The following is a 16,477-nucleotide window of genomic DNA, read 5'->3' on the forward strand; positions in this document are numbered from 1 at the left end:
TCCTATTGCCTGACTTTCTCACAACTAGTCATCACATACAATCACTTATCCTGAAAAATGCCCAACTTGGTTTCTTGCTATATCATTCAGCCAATACTACACAGTGTAGTACACTGCTCCACTGACAGACTTGCTCCTTCCTAGAAAATCTAAAATTTGCAGATTATTCTTTGTACTCCTCTCACATGCAAACTCATGGAGTTGCCTCTTCCTTTCACTGAAACAAGTCAATAACTTCAACTCCTTCAAGCTACAACTAAAACAGCATCTAAATGATTTTGGTTATGTCAAGGTTTAATTTCTAGCTAAACTCTGTATTCTCCTTCACTTCCAGCTCTCGGCTTTTACTAACATTCTTCTCTCATAGTTTCATAGCATAGTACTAGGCTATCTGCCCTGGGGCATTTGTAAGCCTAGCCATAGTGATGTGGCTTTTGCCACCCCATGAAATGGTACAAAAATGTACAGAATAAATCTAGAATACTGTGCCTCTGTCTAGTAGTGACACAATGAAGGTCCCCTTATATAATAGAATTAGTTTACTGTGCCCCTGTCTAGCAGTGACCCAGATGTGACCCCTGGGGTAAATTTTCGATCTCCCATCCACTCATCAAGATTTCTCTTGAAGAGAGTCAGTGAGGGGCTCTGCCTAATACGAACTGGGATCCTGTTCCAAAGCATGGGATGCCTTTGGGTTATGAATATATACCTCCAGCATGTCCTATTCATACTTGTGCCGAGGTTTAAGTCTTTAGCTCTCGTGGTCCTGATGGATTTGGATTTTTTGAGGTGGAGCATGTCCATCAAATCCTGATTGGACATGGCCTTGTACGTCAGGCAGATATCACCCCTGAGCAGGCAGTATGCCACTGAATAGAGCTGAAGTTTCTTTAGTCTGGCGGAATAAGACATATGTTGGAGACCCTTGATTCTTTTGGTGAGGTACTTCTGTGGTCTCTCCCGCTGTTGCAAGTGCGGTGTGAGGTACATACCAAATGGGGCATTGTACTCAATCATGGGTCTGATGAGGGAGGAATATAGGGGTACAATGACATCCTTGGATCTGGATGTGAATCCCTTCATGATGAGGTGTGCAAGGTAGAATGTTTTTCTAACCACTTTGGCAACATGGGTGTCAAATGAGAGGTCGCCGTCTACTTGGGTCCCTAGGTCTCTGATTACTTTTTCCGTACTCAGTGGGTTGCTGTCTATGTGATAATTTGTGGGTACTTTGTTTTTTCCAAAAGGGATGACTATACATTTTTTGGCACTTAGTTTAAGGCCGTGACTACGGCACCAGTTGTCTGTTTCAGTGAGGCCTTTTTGTAGGATGTGTGTGTGTCAGCTGGTGTATCGACTATGGCGCCTAGTTTGCAGTCATCTGCGAACTTTGTCAGCCACAGCCCTCCCATGTTTGCTTTAACATCTGAGAAATAAATGCCGAACAAGAGGGGTCCCAGGACAGATCCCTGTGGGACACCACTTGTGACTGGCTTTGAGTCTGACATTGCTCCAGCGATTTTAACGTTATGGGTTCTGTCCTTTAGCCAGTTTGCAACCCATCTAGTGACATAGGGGTTTACTTTTAAGCTGTTTAGCTTATCTATGATGCCCGAGTGGGGTATTGTGTCGAAGGCCTTAGCCAAGTTTCCAGGGTCTGTAGAGGCACCCCCCCCCCTTGTGGAGTGGGACCACTGTTGCTGTACGCCAGTGTACAGGTACATAACCCGAAGTAAGGCTAAGGTTAAATAGCATTTTTATGTGTGGGTTTAGCTCCTCTTGGAGTTCACGTAACATGCACCCCGGGATACTGTCAGGTCCCATTGATGCTGTGTTTTTTGCTTTGTTTACGGCGGTTCTCACTTGGACATCTGAGATGACAGGGAGATTACATTCAGCTGGGATAAGTATTTCTTCTTTTGGGGGTGAAGGAGGTGAGAAGTTTGCACTGAACCTGTCAGCCAGAATGTTAGCAATATCTGTGGGTTCAGTGTATTTTTTGTATTGTGAACCAACTCTGAGCATATCTGAGGGTTTCCGCCCAGGTTTCTAACATAGCTGAAGAAGGCTTTGTGGTTATCATTAGTGTCCTTAGCGATTTTTCTCTCAAAGTTTGCCCTGGATGTTTTTATGAGAGAACGTAGTTTTCTGCTAATGTTGATCAGAGACATCTTCCCTTCATGGGATTTCGCTCTGACATGCAGTAGCTTCCTTCTTTTGTTATACAATTTGTTTATGGCTGAGGTCCACCAGACAGGACGCTTACATTTGGTGGAGAGGGACTTGGATTTGTTTGGGATTGCATGATCCATGCATTCCTGGATATGTCCATAGAAAGCATTTGTGAAGGATTCGGCATTGCGGGATGTGGTATCCACTGGCACAGTGGGCTTAAAGGATACCATCTCCTTCTTAAGAAGAGTGAAGTCTGCTTTTGAGAAGTTTTTCACTGTGGTCTTTTGTGCTGGGGGTGGAGGTGGGATATGTATATCCAGGGTGATTAGTTTGTGGTCAGATCTCACTAGTGAGGGGTATACTTCGTGTGGAGCATTTTGTCCCCATGTTTGTGATGATCAGGTCTAGTATATTATCTCCCCTAGTGGGAGAGGTGACTAGTTGTTCCAGTGCATTTGAATTTATGAATTCCAGGAACCTTTGGGCTAGGGTATTAGGGCTAGAATAATGTATCCAATCTATGTTTGGGTAGTTGAAGTCTCCCAGTATGATGGTATTTTGTGATACATTCATATCCTCCAATGTCTTCAGGAAGGCTGAGTGGGGTTCTTGAGATTGGGAGGGTGGTCTGTAACATGCTACCAGTTGTATAGCAGTTTTGCCTATGGTTAGTTGGACCTGTATGGTCTCTGTTGCTTCATGTGTTGCTACTAACCTGGAGGTGTGGGTGTCCTTTATGAATATGGACACTCCCCTCCTTGTGTTCGGCCCGGGTTTTGGGGCGAAAAGCATGATGAGGTATAGCCTGGTAGCTGGGGTGCTCTCAGGAGCCTTGAACCAGGTTTCAGTTACTGCACAGACGCCGATGTTCTCCATGCTGAGGAGTGCATCAAGTGCCTGCATCTTGAGATTTAGACTTCTGGCATTGAGCAGCATTACCCTTAGTTTTTTTCCATTTTTGTTTTCTAAGGAGGTGGGTTTGTCTTTTGAGCCTCGGCTAAAAAAGGCATTATGGGGTGGCAAGAGCCTTAGCCAATATCCCGAAGGCTACTGGTGACAGGTGTAAGCCATCCCTTAAGCAGCGTGGCTTGTCCAACATATCATCCCAGGCAGACAGATATTGGATCCCCTTAGAATGACACCAGTACTTGAGCCAATTGTTAAAGCTGATCATCTTGTCTTTGTATTGTGGTATCATTCTTGGTGAGGGCAAGATGCTGTTCAGGGTCAGGGTCATACCAGCCTGGGCTACATAATCGGAGAGCTCCTCTATGTCTCTTTTCATGTAGTTCAGGGAGGTACGTCTGTCTAAATTGCACAACCTATAAAGGCCTACTATATTTTCCTTACCATTCACCACACACAATTTCTGACACTTTCCTAGTCCATCTTGTCTTTCTTATCCAGAATGAGACAATGTCACTTTCTGTCTGCATTTATTCACTTGGTATTTTTGCTTTTCCACCTCTTGAAATTTCTCTTGCAACATTTTTTTTAAATTACTGTATGTTTATGTAATATTTTTGCATTTTTTAACAAGTGAATTTCACTACTTATATTGCTCTAACTCTTGTACATTTTTGTAACTCAAGTCATGTCCTTATTTTATTTTTGAGCCTCTTCCCCAAGACTCCACTGAAAAGGGGTTTCCACACCATCATACTTCCTCAGTAAACAAAAGCCACATAATAAAAATAAACATGGTCTAGATTGTATGGTTTCTAGAAAAGGAACCCGATCAAAGAAAAAGTACAACATCCTAATGTGGTCTAACATCTAGTTGGGTCTTGCCCTCTATTTCAGCAATCAAAAAATGGCATAATGGAAACCATTTTAGCTGAATATTAGACTAACTACACATCCAACACTAACCTTACTGTGTAACCACAAGTCCAATAACTTCATAGAAGTCAATATCTTCAGAGCTGCCAATGTGGAATTACAGCACATATTGCTGGTGATTGCTGTTCAATCATGATCATGCACTTGGCTAGCAAATACCAAGTAAATACACTACACACTGGCAGGGTTTTGTACACATGAGAAGTAAGACAGTTTAAACTTAGACAGTGCCAAATAGAAGTGTTAACAACAGGAAGGATAACCTGGGACTTGCTATGGACCACAAACATTTCTGGACAGCAAAGGCAAATACACATACAAAACAGTCAGCAGCAAGATGATCATCTATCAAAATTCCTTAAGTGAAATGGCAAAGGGCACGCTCCAGCTAAGGTTGCAGGACAGTCTATAGGCATGTCAGATCTGTTTTTTTTTTCAGGTCCCCTATAAAGGAAGGTCAGATAATGGTACTTTGAAAGAAAGTATGGTGCTGGGCAGTGGCTGCAGAGTTTAAAGAGGTAGTGGCTGTATAGATTTTTCAGCAGCATGCCATAAGGTAGCATCACAGAGAGGAACTGGCTGACTAAGTAACGTCGACTCATTGTGGAAAACCCTCTGGCATAAGCCAAATAGAAGGACTAGACTTCAGAAGTTGTCATCTTAACACAGCGTTCAACTGTGTTGTCAATCTTCAATAATCCTTGTCTGTGGGCTTGGTTCTGAGCCTTGGAACTGACTAGGCTATTTATTTATGCGCGCGCCTCCCAAACTCTCGAGCTAGACTTTTACCCATAATGCTCCTCTCAAAATTACCTCAGATCAAGTTTACCTAAATTAGTAGCAGACAAACAGCATACAAGAAGGAAAGACCAGATATGTGTCCGTAATAAGCCAGTCGTGTAAGAATTTGATCCACTAAGTGTTTCAGGCTGGGGGATGGAGGGACGGGATGTCAAGGATTAAAAAAGACAGACAACACAGATGGAATGTTATGGTAAACCATAACTTATCTGATGTTGTTAATCGTCACATAATCCTTGACCGTGGGACAAGAGTTCCCAACTACCTAAATCTTGGGAGGTGTCACAGAAGAATATTCCTGAGCACCATCAAACCAAATGATGCCTGTCCCCCTGGAGATCTGATCCAGTTTGTAATGAGTGATAAAGGTATGAGGAGAAGTCCAAATGACAAATGTCATCTAAAGTGGCTCTGGCATGAAACACTGCAGAAGTTGCCACCACTCTAGCTGAATGGGCTTTAACAGGGTATGAAGAATGGAGCTGGTTCAACTGAAAAATAAATGTAATAAAGTCTCTAAGCCATTTTCGCCAAGGTAACCTTTGAAACTGGATTGCCTAAGGAAAGGGAAGAAAATGAAACAAATGATCAGATTTTTGGAAGTGTTTTGTTTTGTGAAGATAAAAACATAACTCTCTGAACATCTAATAAAAGGAGTACTCCTCTTTGGTGGAAACTTTAAGGAAAGACTGGTAGTTGAAGTGTCTGATAGATATTAGATTCTGAGACTACTTTTGGTAAAATGGATGGATTAACCCTAAGGGAAACCCTGTCCTTGTGAAATGTTATGTAGGGTGGTTTGCAGGACAGAGCCTGAAGTTCAGATACTTTTCTTGCAGATGAGAGAGCCATTAAAAATAAATTTTTCCAAGTCAGAAACTTTAAGTCACAAGTAGCTGATGGTTTAAAGGGTGACAAAGTAAGGAAATGGAGAAAGTACAGTTGTGTACACAACATAAATGTAGATGTTCCAGTGTATTCACTGTTGCAGTCATCACATTTGGGTTATCCCTGCCAGGGTAGTGGCCTGAATACCAGAGGCTTAGTATTTCTGCATCGGTTGCTGTCGCTTCAGGACTGACGTCAGGTTGTCAGTAGTATAAAGTAAGGCAGCCGATGCCATTACATCAGTTTTTCTTGCCCTATCAGGAGCCCCCCAGGTAGGAGCCAGGATATGGTGGAAGAACCGCACCAGTAGAAAGTAAATACCAAAAGTTCCTTGTAAGGCGAGAGAGAAGAAAAGGGGGATGGAGGGAAACTAGGACTGCAACAGTGAATACACTCGAACATCTACATTTATGGTAAATGTACACAAATGTACTATATTCTTTGTGTTTCACTGTTGCAGTCATCACATTTGGGTTGATTCCCAAAGCTGAGGAGAAGGCTGGAGGCAGATAAGAAGACTAGGGGCTGGCTAGGATGCCCTGCAAGACTGCAGTGGCAAAGCCTGCCCTGGATTTGGAGAAGACAGGCAGGTGGTAATGCTTGGTGAAGGTGTGGACAGATGTCCATGTGGCAGCCTCCAAGATGTCCCTGGTGGGGACTCCTCTAAGTAAAGCTTTAGAGGTGGAGGCGGCTCTGGTAGAGTGAGTCCTGACCCCCTTGGGGGGGTTCCCATGTTGTTTGTAACAGAAATGGATGCAGTGTGCTATCCATTTGAAAATGGTTTGTTTGGATATGGCTTTGCCTTCTGCCCCTGCAGCAAAGCTGACTAGCAATTGATCAGTCTTTCTGAATGATTTAGTCCTGTCTAGGTACAATCTGAGCTGTGTACATCTAGAGAGTGCAGGATCCTTTCCCCTTGTTTTGTGGGTTTGGTTAAAAAGTGGGCAAATGAATGGATTGGTTGAGCGTCACACTGGACACCACTTTGGGCATGAAGGATGGGTTAGTCCTGAGGGACACCCTGTCAACATGGAAGATGATGAAGGGCTCTACAGCCATGAGTGCTTGTAGCTTGGATACTCTTCTGCCTGAAGTGATGGCCCGAAGCAAGGCTGTCTTCCAGGAGAGAAACTTTAACTCTGCTGAGGATGCTGGTTCAAAGGGGGGGCAGGGTGAGCTTTTCCAACACAAAGCTCAGGTCCCGAGCTGGTGTAGGTGCTCTTCTGGGTGGCGACAAGTTGCTAGCCCCTCTTATGAACTGTTTCATGAGAGGGTGTGAGAAAAGACGGTGCACAGTGTTGAAATGACCATTGATAGCAGACGCATGAATTTTAAGAGTGGAAAAGGAGAAACCACTGTGAAGCAGGTCAGCTAGGTAATCCAGGATGAGAGCTAGGGATGGCTGTGCCATAGCGGCTCCCTTAGCCTGAATCCAGGTGAAGAACCTTTTCTATTTGTCAGCATAAGACTTTCTAGTGCTAGGGCGTCTAGCCTCATGTATAACATCTAGAACCTGTTTACTGAGATTGAAAGCTTGATCAGTGGTCAGGGGAATAAGCCAGGCTCTTAAATTTAGGGTCTGCAATTGGGGATGCATGAATTCTCTTTCCCTCTGGGTCAGGAGGGTTGGGGTCTGAGGGAGATGCCATGGTGGCAGTGGGGACAAGCTGCTCAGCAAGTGGGTACCAGTGCTGGCAAGGCCAGTCTGGAGCAATCAGAACTGTCCTTGGTTTTTCCTACCTTATTTTGAGCAGTACCCTGGTAATGAGAGGTAGAGGGGGAAATGCATAGACAGAGGTTGACCCCAGGGAAGGATAGGGCATCCACTTTCCAGGCCCTTTGGTGAGGCTCCCTGGTGCAGAACCTGCTGAGCTGATGGTTGGAGTGGGAAGCAAAGAGGTTGAACTTTGGGATGCCCCATTTTTGAGTTATTAGGGTGAAGGGTCTTTGGACTAGCTGCCACTCATGTGGGTCCAGAAGATTTCTGCTTAAGTTGTCTGCCACAAAGTTTAGTGAGCCTGGCAGGAATTGTGCCAACAGGTGTAGTGGCATGGCTGAGGCTGTGTGCCAAATGGTCATGGCGAGCTTGCATAGAGGGTAGGTGTGAGTCCCTACCTGCTTGCTGATATACCACATCACAGTTGTGTTGTCTGTCTGATCACGAGAGCCCCCTGGGAGAGAAGGGGCCTGAAAGCTGTCAGTGCGCTGGACAGCTAACATCTCTTTTTGGTTGATGTGCAGATGTATTTGCTGTGGGCTCCATTGGTCCTGAATGCACCTGCCATCCAGGTGTGCACCCCAGGCATAGTCTGATGTGTCTGTGGTGAGGGTCTGGGTGGCGGGGGTGGTGAGAAAGGTAGTCCCTTGTTGTGGTAGCATGCTGCTGCCCACCAAAGAAAATCTGTCCTTAGGCAAGGAATCATTGGCATAAGAGTTTCCAGGTCTTGAGAGTGTTGAAACCAAAGGCTTTTTAGGTACCACTGAAGTTTCCACATATGCAGTCTGACATATGGAATGAGTAGGGTGAAAAATGCCATGAACCCCAGAGTTTGCAGGATTTCCCTTGCAGATAAGTGGGTGGCTAGTTGAGAGAAGTAGGCTTTCAGGTAAGTTTGCTTTTCTGGTGTAAGGAATGCCATCTGGGATGCTGTGTCCAGGCTTGCTCCCAGGAATGTAATCCTTTGAGTGGACACTAGTTTGGATTTCTTTTTGTTGATGGTGTACCCCAGGGAGGACAGTAGGGCCTTTACAAAGGCCAGGTGCTTGAGCAGCTTTTCCTTTCTGCCTGAATCAGGCAATCTAAGTATGGGTAAATTTGTATATTTCTTCATCTGCAAAAAGCAATGGTGGGAGCCAGACATTTGGTGAAAACTCTGGGAGCAGTAGATAAGTCAAAGGGAAGCAGAGAGAACTGTAAGTGCAGAGATCCTGCCCTGAAACGTAGATATTTCCTGCATGATTCCCTGACTGGAATATGGAGGTAGGCCTCTTTTAGGTCCAGGGTGGCTAGCCAAGCATTCTTGGACAGCATAGGTAGTAGTTGCTGGAGGGTGAGCATTTTGAATGTTGGTATCACCAGGAAGGTTTTTAGAATTGATTGCTTGAGGATAGGGCACCAGGTGCCCTATTTTCTGGGTACCAGAAAAAGTCTGGAGTAGAAACCTTGGCCTATCTGTTCTGCAAGAATGTGCTCTATTGCCCTCAAAGAAGAGCAGGGAAAGGACTTGCTTTTTTGCCTCTGCCCACTGGTTTGGAGGAAGATCCGGGCACCCTTTTGGGGTTGGGAGAGTGTGGAAAGAAAATTTGTATCCCTGGGACACTACATTGAGGACCCAAGGGTCATTGGTAATGGTGGCCCGGTGCTTGCGTGTAAGGACAGTTTTTCTCCCAGGGACAAGTGCAGGTGGGCAGAGGGAGGGGGTGGAAATTGAGTCATTGTGAGCTCTTACCATGAGGGGATGGCTTTGCACTCCCTGGTTTAGAAGTGGAGGAACTCCATTGCTTTGATCTCTGCATTCCCTGTGGCTGCTGTCTGGGGGGTCTGCTTCCCCAGGGTCTGGGCTGAACTGACCTGGAGGGGGCAGGAAAGGACCAGTGCTTAGAGGGGCAATGCCTACTGAACCTGGGTGGCTGGACCTGTAGGAAATCCTTAACTGTCTGCGCAGATTTAGCTTTTTCTTCCATTTTTTAAGACCTCCTCTGCCTTGGTGCCAAATAAATTGTCTTTGTGCAAGGGTGCATCCAGTAATTTAGATTTGACATGGTCTGGCAAGGGCTGTTCCTTAAGCCAAGACTGCTGCCCTGCAAGAAGCTTCTAGGGCATCAAAACTACAATGCAAGGGTGTGCTTAGTTACTTGACTTGCAGAGTGCATAAACTCTTGAAACTCTTATTTTTTGCACAAGCAGGAAAGGATGAAAATTTTTTTCTTGAGGAGTTCCATGGTATGTTGCTGAAATTTTAGCATATGGAACTGACAATTTAGTACTCTGATAGCAAGAGTAGCTGAGGTGTATACTTTTTTTTTTACCCAGTCAACGTCTCGGGAATCCCTATCTGAGGGGGTGGGATTCTTAGCAGAAGTTGCTTTAATTCCTTTAGGCCCTTGAGAAATAACCTCAGGGTCAGCAGCAGGATTTATGAAAAGAAATTTGTGAGAATCAGGGACTCTGTAGTACCTGTCAGGTTTTCTGAGAGCAGGAGGGAGGGTGTCAGCATTCAAACTACATTCCAGGAAAACATCATCCACAACATCCAGGACAGCAGGAATGGCCAGGGGTCTGTGCTGTGGAAGATCTAAGAATTCCGAGTCTCTTTTTAGACTGAGGGTAGTTCTGACATTCCCACTGGAAATGCATCCTTAAAGTATGAAGGGTTTCCCCAAAGGAAAAATCCTCGGGTAGAGAGGCTGAAGGAATGGATTCCTCTGCATCAGAATCCTCATAAGCAGAGAGGGGTTGCATGTCTTCATATTCAGATGCATCAGAGTCATCAGACTCCTGTTCAGACAAAACTACTGGGGACACATTTGGAAGGGGTAGCCTGGCTTCCCCTGATCAGCATTATAAGGTCTTCCGCCATTGTAAACATTTGAGACTGCGGCAAGGAAGCAGGTGTCTGAGATTGGGTCGTTGGTTTCTTGGGTGTGGTTCGTATCCTGGGCCTTAGAAACTAGGTAGTTTTCAAAAGAGCAGTAGACGCAAAAGAAGTTGTCAGTTTGTTTCAAGAATCGGTAGTGCAAAGTACTTCCTCGGAAGTCGGTGCCTGCTCAGTAGCTCCAGACCAATCCAAGGTAGAGACAACCGCAGGTTCCTTAGTCGAAGAGTTTTGCGGCATACCGGACTCCGAAAGGGTCTCAGTAGTGGCCTGTGAATCCACAGAAGCGGGCATCAGGGGCTGCGAAAGTGCCTTACTGTGGATCGGAGAAAGTACAGCTGTGTACCTACCATAAATGTAGATGTTTGAGTGTATTCACTGTTGCAGTCATTACACTTGGGGTTATCCTGCTGGCAGGCTACCCGCAGTCGGCTTGAATTCCAAAGTCTAGGTCCGGCATCGGTTGCTGTCGCCTCTTCCCTGACGTCAGTGCACCAGGGGTATAAAAGATACAGCAGACACCATTTTCTTCAGTTTTTCTTGCCCCAGATGTCAGGTGCCCCCCCCCCCCAAATAGGTAGGCTAAAAAATTATGCCAATAAGTATGCATGCACCAAAATAAACATTCCCTTCATCTACAAGCAAATACCCCACATAGGTTGTGTAGGAGATAGAAGTACAGATAAGTCCCAGCAAAGAAAAAATGGTGGTGGGTGGGTAACCTGACTGCAACAGTGAATACACTTGAACATCTACATTTATGGTAAGTACACAACTGTACTATGTTCATCGTGTTTCACTGTTGCAGTCATCACACTTGGGTTGAATCCCAAAGCTGAGGTTGGGTGGCTGGTTCTAAACAGGATTAGGAGAGGCTATAAGGACATGCAGGACTGCAGTGGCAAAGCCTGCTTTGGATTTAGAGTAGAGAGGTAAGTGGTAGTGCTTGGTAAAAGTGTGCACTGAACTCCAGGTTGCAGCCTCTAAAATGTCTTTGGTTGGTACTCCTCTGAGGAAGGCTGATTTAGTGGCTGCGGCTCTGGTTGAATGTGGCCTAATGCCCTTAGGCACTGATTTTCCATATTGTGAATAGCAGAAACGAATGCAGTGGCCTATCAATAAGACCATATGCCACTAAGAGTTGCTCAGTCTTTCTGAAAACTTTAGTTCTGTCCAAGTAGAAGGGTAGCTGTCTGTGTACGTCCAAAGAATGCAGGAGACTCTCACCCTTATTCTGTGGGTTTGGATAAAAAGTAGGCAAATGAATGGTTTGGTTAAGGGCCACACTGGACACTACCTTAGGCATAAATGTCAGGTTCATCCTCAGAGAAACCCTGTCTGGATGGAAAATGATAAAAGGTTCCACAGCCATGAGTGCCTGTAACTCTGAGACTCATCTTGCACAGGTTATTGCTAGGAGCAGATCTGTTTTCCAAGAACTTTATTTCAGCTGTATTGGCTGGCTCAAAAGGCGGCAGTGTGAGATTTTCCAAGACATAATTGAGGTCCCATGCAGGTATTGGTGTTCTCCTTGGGGGTCTTATGTTTTTGGCCCCTCTGAGGTACTGCCTTATCAGCGCATGTGAAAAAATAGGTGGTTCTGTATTTTAATGAGCTGAAATGGCAGAGGCATGGATTTTAATTGATGAAAAGGATAGGCCTTTGTCCAGCATCTCAGTTAGGTATTGTAAAATCTGAGGAATATTTGGTACAAACATGTCAATTCCTTGTGCCAGGTTCCAAGCACAGAATCTTTTCCATTTTTCTGCATAAGATTTTCTGGTACTGGGCCTCCTGGACTCCAAAATAACATCCATCACTGCTTTAGAGAGAGGTGTGTTCTGAATGGCTACATTATCCGCCATGCTGCCAGATTTAGGGTTCTGAGTTGGCTGTGCAGGATCTGATTGTTTCGTTGGGTCAGTAAGTGAGGAATTAGAGGCAATGTCCAGGCTGGGCCTTGAGACAAGCTCTTTAGGATTGGGTACCAGTGCTGGTGGGGCCAGTCTGGAGCAATCAGAAACATTTTTGGCTTCTCTTGTCTGACCTTTAGGAGTACCTTGGGGAGGAGAGGCAGAGGAGGAAAGGCATATACTGTTAGGGTTTTCCAGCTGAATGATAGAGCATCCACTTTCCATGCTTGCTTGTGATAAGTCCTTGTGCAGAATCTCTGTAGTTGGCAGTTGTGAGGGGAGGCAAATAGATTTATGTCTGGGCATCCCCATTTCTTTGTTATCATGCTGAAGACTTGTGGATCCAGTTTTCACTCGTGGGGATCCGTGAGGTTTCTGCTTAGTTCGTCTGCCAGAGTATTTTTCTTAACTGGCAGGAATTGTGCTTGCAGGTGTACTTGATAAGTCAATGCTGTGTTCCACAAAGTCATGGCTCGTCTGCAGAGGGGGGTAGGAATGTGTGCCTCCCTGCTTATTTATGTACCTCATGACTGTAGTATTGTCCGTCCTTATCAGTAGTTGTCCTGGATGAAGTAGATCCTTGAAAGCTGTCAGGGCATTTTGAACAGCTAGCATCTTTTTTTGATTGATATGAAGATGCATTTGGCTTGTGGGCCATGTGTCCTGGATACATTTTCCTGCCATGTGGGCCCCCCCTGGCATAATCTGATGCATCTGTTATTGACTGCCTGGCTGTGGGTAGGGTGAATGGCTGTTCCTTGTTGTGGTGAGAGGCCTGTGCCCACCATCGAAACTCCTGTTGCAGTCAAGGAATGAGGGTGATTGTTTCCAGACTATGACAATGTTGAGTCCAAACACTTTTTAGATACCATTGTAGTTTCCTCATATGCAGTCTGGCATATGGAATTAGCAGAATGCAGGATGCCATGAAGCCCAAAGCCTGCAGAATTTTTCTTGCAGATAACTGGGTCTTTGTTGCCAACATTTTGAAGAAGTCAGTTGCCTTTGTTTGTCTGGCGTGAGATAAGCCATCTGGGCAGTTGTATTTAAGCTTGCACCCAGGAATATTATCTCGAGTGGGTACTAGTTTTGATTTCTTTTCGTTTACTGTGTACCCTAGGCAAATTAATACTCTTTTTACAAACACCAGATGCTTTAGTAGACTGTCCATGATCTTTGCTTGAAGGCAATCGTCCAAGTAAGGATATATTTGAATTCCTCTGTCTGCAAAATGCAATTACTGGTGCCAGGCATTTTGTGAAGACCCTGGCACAGTAGATAAGCCAAAGGGCAGGGCAGAGAATTGGCAGTGCATTGAGCCAGCTATGAATCTGAGGTATCTTCTGCAAGATTGTCTGATTGGGATATGCAGGTATGCTTCTTTTAGGTCCAAAGTTACAAGCCAAACCTTCTTGGCCAGCATGGGCAGAAGCTGCTGCAGAGTCAGCATTTTGAATTTTGGGACGTCCAGAAATGTATTTAGAATAGACAGATTCAGTATTGGTCTCCAGGCATTGTCCTTTCTGGGTACTAAGAAAAGGCTGGAGTAAAATCCTTCTCTCTGCTCTTGCTGTGGTACTTACTGAATGGCCCTCATATCCATGAAGGATTAAACTTGTTTTTTGTGCCTCTGCCCATTGATTGTGTGGCAGGTCTGGCATACCTTTTGCCCTTGGCAGGGTGTGAAAGTGGAACCTGTAGCCCTGGGACACTATATTCAAGACCCATTTGTCCTGGGTGACCATGTGCCAATTTTGAGTAAAAAGTGTTATTTTTTCCCCCCTAAGGGGGCTGCCAAAAGATAAGTGCTTGGTGCTGGCAGGGGAAAAGTCATTGGGACTGTTTCCTGTATGGCTGTGATTTGTCTTATCCGCTTTTGGAGGTAGAAGCGTCCCACTGTTTAGGCCTGTATGAGCCCTGGGGCTGAGATCTGCCTCTGGGGTGTCTGTATCTGCCTCTTTGTGGCCTGTCTGACACTCAAAAGGACCAATTCTTTGTAGGCCAGTTCCTGCTAAATCTGGGCGGCTGTACCTGTAAGAAATCCTTTACTGTTTGCATAGATTTCGCTTTGTCCTCCATTTTCTTCAGCACCTCTTCTGCTTTAACACCAAATAAGGTATCATGCTGTAATGAAGCATCTAATAATTTTGCTTTAACATGATCAGGCAGATTCTGTTCCTTTAACCAAGCATGCCTCCTAATGACAGAACCCATAACTGCAGCCCTGCAAGAGGCCTCCAGAGAATCAAAACCACATTGTAATGTATGCTTTCCCACTTGTTCATTTGCATGCAATAAATCCTACATTTCCTTATTTTCTGCACAATCAGAATTTGACATTTTCTGTTTTAGAAGTGACATTAAGTATTGCTGATATTTAAGCATATGAAATTGACAATTTAAAGCCCTCACAGCCAAAGTAGCAGAAGTGTAAACCTTTTTTCCCATCTGTCTAGCACCCTTGCATCCCTATCAGAGGGGATAGTTTTTTTTGCAGTAGAAGCCTTGACCCCTTTGGGACCCTGAGAAATAGTTTCTGGGTCAGCAGCAGGGTTTTTATAAAGAAATTTATGTGAATCTGGAACCCTGTAGTATCTGTCTGGTTTGGCAGGGGGGTAAAGAGTCAGGAGAAAGGCCGGACTCTGAAAATACATCATCTACAATGTCTAACAGGAGGAATAGCCAGAGGCCTGTGCTGAGGTAGTAAAAGAAAATCTCTAAGCCTTTTCTTAGATTCTGAGTAGTCTTGGCTCTCCCAGTGGAAGTGCTCCCTCATGGTATGCAGTGTTTCCCCAAAAGAATAATCCTCAGGCGGAGAGGCTGAAGGGATAGATTCTTCAGCATCAGAATCCTCATAAGGAGGAAGAGAGTATTCCTGTTCAGAAGAAGAGTCGGACGAAATGGAAACCTGATCTGAAGATTCATATTCTGTCTCTTGCCTAGGCCTCTTGTCAGGAGGTGGATGGGAACCCCTGATCAAGGTAATTAGATCTTCGGCCATTTTGAGCATCTGTTTTTTAGGCATGGAAGTCTGCCCAGGAGAATGCTGTACTTGTTTCTTTGTCTTTAGAACTGCTTTAGTCTTTGCTTTGGAAGCTGAAGTAGGCTTTACATATAACTGCATAGGTCTGAAAACACCCTCAGAAGCAGATGCCTGCTCAGCGGCTCCGGACTCATCTGAGGGAATAGTTTCCGAGTGTCCAATACCTTGAGTATCCAGAGGCCTAGCTGGCTCCACGTGGGAGTAGTCAGCGGCCTGTGGCTCTGAGGTAGCGGGCGTCAGGGGCTGCAAAAGCGCCTCACTGAGAACCGGCGACTAGCTTAGCAGAAGCCTCATCTGTTTTGGACCTTGGATGCCTGTCCTTTTCTTTTTCCTTGCGCTTTTTATAAACTCTGGTTGGCTGTTCTGACGGCATTATATAATTGAATCTTCGGCCAAAGTAATGAAAAGCAAAATCGCACCGACGCTTAATAGTGCATTGGTTAAATCTAGCACAAAACCAACAGCTAGCAACATTGTGATCAGGGCCTAGGCAAGGAATACAGTAAGAATGAAAATCCTTATGAGGTATTTGCTTCCCACAAGAAATACAATTGTTAACTTTTCTGACATCGGTCTGGAGCAGGAAAAAAGTTTCCCCAATGGGGTACTTAGCTTTAGTGAAGACTTCGGATCTGAAATTCATCTTTGAAAATCTCAGGAGTTGGCCAACTGGCACTTGCGAACTGCTTTTGCTTCAGGCACTGCATGGCAAGAAAGACTAGAGAAAATGGCGTTGGCTGCATCTTTTATACCCCTGGCGCACTGACGTCAGGGAAGAGGCGACAGCAACTGACGCCGGACCTGGACTTTGGAATTCAGGCCAACTGCGGGTAGCCTGCCAGCAGGATAACCCCAAGTGCAATGACTGCAACAGTGAAACACGATGAACATCTGACTACTAGCTTAACAGAAGCATCGTCAGTAGGTTTGCACCTGTGCAGTCTCTGTCTTTATCCTTACGTTTTTTCGGAAGATCTGTTGTTGCATGGCTTACCGAAGCCATATCGAAATACAAGGACTGAGAGCAAAAATATCTAGCTACAATAAAGGCATGACAACGTATAGTTCTGGTGTTTAACAAAGCACAAAAGCAACAGCAAGGGACGTCGCAGCCTGGGCCTAAGCAAGTGGCGCAGTAAGAATGAAAGTCTCTGTGTGGTATTTGCTTTCCACAGGCGAGACAACTGTTAACTTTTTCTGACATCAGAGCAAGAAAAAAG

This window comes from Protopterus annectens, chromosome 9.part0 (genome assembly GCF_019279795.1).
Source record: "Protopterus annectens isolate FY-2018-M chromosome 9.part0, PAN1.0, whole genome shotgun sequence".
NCBI classification, from domain to species: domain Eukaryota; kingdom Metazoa; phylum Chordata; order Ceratodontiformes; family Protopteridae; genus Protopterus; species Protopterus annectens.